This window comes from Syzygium oleosum, unplaced genomic scaffold (genome assembly GCF_021117445.2).
Source record: "Syzygium oleosum isolate NSW1041296 unplaced genomic scaffold, Sole_v2.1 Sole_v2.28, whole genome shotgun sequence".
NCBI classification, from domain to species: domain Eukaryota; kingdom Viridiplantae; phylum Streptophyta; class Magnoliopsida; order Myrtales; family Myrtaceae; genus Syzygium; species Syzygium oleosum.
The window spans coordinates 21,863-25,497 of record NW_026607512.1 but is presented as its reverse complement, the minus strand read 5'-3'; positions in this window follow the sequence as shown (position 1 = coordinate 25,497).

The following is a 3,635-nucleotide window of genomic DNA, read 5'->3' as shown; positions in this document are numbered from 1 at the left end:
ATTTCTTGGCAATTACAATTTCATTATTTCTACAACCAGTTAGAAAATTCTACATCGATGCTCCATATGTAGCATGAAAGAAGTATGATAAGGTAACCCTGGTAATTACTATGGCAAGTGAGTAATACACTGTTGCATTGGTCTCACTAATTTCTAAAATAACCGGGTGAAATCCAGTACTATATACTTCTGCAGGCATATATTTTCAAAGCGCCTAAACAATGACATTCCGTATCTTGAATTCTCTAAACTAGCGTGCTCTTTGGGGTGCAAGAATTCAAAGTCAAGAGACATCTCTGTCCATGCCTTCTAAAGTAACATCCCCCAAAGATGTGGCCCAAACAAAGTTGAAAAGAAATTTAAAGAATGACTTGGAAATTAGGAGGACAACAGCAACTCTTAGGACTTCGATTTATTCTTTTGTAATGCATCCTTGGACGAGTCAAGAAGTCCATATCTTGAGGCGTTATCTATAACAGAGCAATTAAGTTTTGCAGTCGGTCTCAGGACTAGGTCATGATCTCCAAAACGCCTTGCGAAGGACGTTATGGACTGTTTTAGAAGGCTATCTAGTCAACCCATTCTAACATTAACGTGGTAACGGGATCAGTTGATCATAATCAACTCACTGCATTAGATTAAAGCGTGAAAATGACATCGCAGAAGAACTTGGCTATACAACATCTCCATCATTAGGCCTCATGTACACCCGAGTCGGCAGAGTGAGTTTGAGAGTACCACTAGATTTGCTAAGGCAAACATGGAAAAAGAGTCATTTCACTTCAGCTATCTGATACTCTTGCTTACCATTGTTGCTTCACACTCTCTTGCTTCAACCCAACCACGTTGGCACGAAGACGAGAGATCTGCATTGTTGGAGTTCAAGGCAACCTTCTTCACTAGAAAGCCTCAGTGCTGTTCCAACACCACCTCAAATGAGCAAGCAAAGATTGAATCCTGGAGCACATCGACGGGGGAAACTCAAAGCAATTGCTGTTTTTGGGCTGGCATTGAGTGTGATAGGGTAAGCGGTCACGTGATCGGCCTCGACCTCTATTGTAATTGTCTCTCCGATAAAATCACTCCAACACCAGTATTTTCCGTCTTCTTCGCCTAAGAAGCCTTAACCTTGCCTTTAATGACTTTTTTTTTTGGTCAGATCCTTTAATGACTTCAATTGTCAGATTCCTCCAACAATTGGGAATCTTAGCTCCTTGAGTGACTTGGATTTCTCCCACTCCAACTTCACGGGGTCACATTCCACATTCACTCGGTAACTTGAACCGACTTGTCCATCTAGACCTCTTATATGATAGGCTGATAGGCACAGTAACGTCCCTCGAAAACCTGACCCTATTTACTCACTTAGACTTAAGTTATAATTCATTAACGGTACCATTCCAACTTATTTTGGCAACATCTTGAAACTGGGGCATTTGAGTCTACATACCAACCAATTTGGAGGTGAAATCCCATCTTCTTTTGGACGTCTTGGTCACCTGAAGCATTTAGATCTAGCCCACAATTCTTTCACGGGTGAAGTTCCATCTTCCTTTGGAAATTTTGTCCAGCTTAAGTATTTAAGTCTAATGGGCAATGAGTTAATTGGGCAAATTCCATCCTCTCTGGGGAACCTCGTCCAACTTACTAGTTTAGATTTAAGCTATAATCAGTTAACGGGTGAAATCCCATCTTCCATTGGAAACCTAGTTCAACTTATTGACATAGATCTTGAATCCAATCAATTAGTGGGCGAGATTTCACTCTCTTTCACAAACCTCTTGGAGCTTTGGTCCTTAACACTTCGGTCGAATCAGTTGAGTGGTGAAATCCCATCCTTTTTGGGGAGACTCACTCAGTTGATTGCCGTTGTACTGTCATTCAAGCAATTCCACGGTGCAATTCCAAGCCCAATTTTCCAATTACAGGATCTCTGCCTTCTTGATTGACTTCAAATAATTTGAGTGGCACAGTAAAGTTAGATACGTTTTCAGAGGCTGAAAACCTTATAGAACTTGTGCTAACAAACTATTATTGATTGTCGAAGCCAACATAACTCACCCGTACGTTACTCGAGGTTTAGGTTCTTGCAACTTAAATGGTTTCCCCGAGTTTCTACAAGATCAAGAAGACTTGTTAGCGCTAGATCTATCCTACAATAACATTTCTGGTCAAGTTCCCGAATGGTTTCTAAATGTGAGCACAGAAAACCTACAATATTTGAACCTTTTTGGCAACTTCCTAACAAGTTTTGCTCAAGATCTTGTTATTTTCAAGCGGAAAGAACTTGTTGTAGCAGATCTCAGGTTCAACGAGTTGCAAGGGTCGGTTCCTATTCCTCCTCCTGAAATCTTGTCCTACTTCATCTCAAATAACCAGCTCTCTGGAGGAATATCGCCACTAATATGCAATCTAAGCTCTATCCAGATGATTGATTTGTCTGATAATAATCTGACCGGTTTTCTTCCATAATGTTTGAGTAATTTGAGTGGTAATTTGGAAGTAATGAGTTTACATAGGAACAACTTTATCGAAAAAATTCCTAATTTGAATGGGAACTATTGTGCACTTATTATGCTTGATCTGAGTTACAATAAATTGCTCGGGCCATTGCCGAGATTGCTCCGCAACTGTGACAATTTGGAATTCCTGAATTTCGGAAACAATCAAATTACGGATGTTATCCTGTCATGGTTGGGCTCACTTCTCATATTGAAGGTACTTATTTTGTGGTATAATAGATTTCACGGACTTATTAGGGAACTAACTTATAGGATTGAGTTCTCTTCGCTGCAAATCATCGACCTATCCCAAAATATTTTTTCCGGTATAGCTTGCCATCCGGATACTTCGAGCATTGGACTGCCATGAAAGTTTCTGAGACATATCTGTCAAGCTACATTGGGCTACCGATCGGGGCTATCATTCCAGACGCAATCTTTGACTACTCTATGAGCGTCATTGCCAAAAGCATCCAAATGAATTACTCAAAGATCCAAGAGTACCTCACATTGATTGATCTCTCAAGCAACAACTTTAGCAGAGCGATCCCTGGGACCATCGGAAGCCTAAAACAACTAGAATTGCTCAACCTTTCCAACAACATGCTCTTCGGTCCTCTGCCTCCATTCTTGGCAAACTAACGAATTTGGAAGCATTGGACCTTTCTCAAAACCAACTCTCCGATCCCTCAGGAGTTGACGCAACTCACTTTGTTTGCGGTCTTCGACGTATCTTATAACCGCCTGACCGGGCCCATACCATAGTCACGGCAGTTCGCTACATTCGAAAACAACTCTTACAAGGTAAACTCGGGGCTATGTGGCACTCCTCTGTCTAGAAAATGCGGAGATCCCAAAGCGTCACCGCCATCATCTCCCATGTCCGAAGAAGATCAAAATTCGGAGAGTGCGATGGATTTAGACTGGAAAATCGTGTGCATGGGTATGCAAGTGGGTTAGTGATTGGAGTGGTCGTCGGGAACAGCTTGATCACAAGAAGAAGGGCTCAGAGACTTATGAAGAACTTTGGAAGAAGAAAACAAAGGCGAAGAAGGTAAAAGAGACGGTCCAAAACCGGGAATACTCGACCAAAATCTATTGTCTTCTGTGTTTGAGTACCTGTAACTTCTCTAA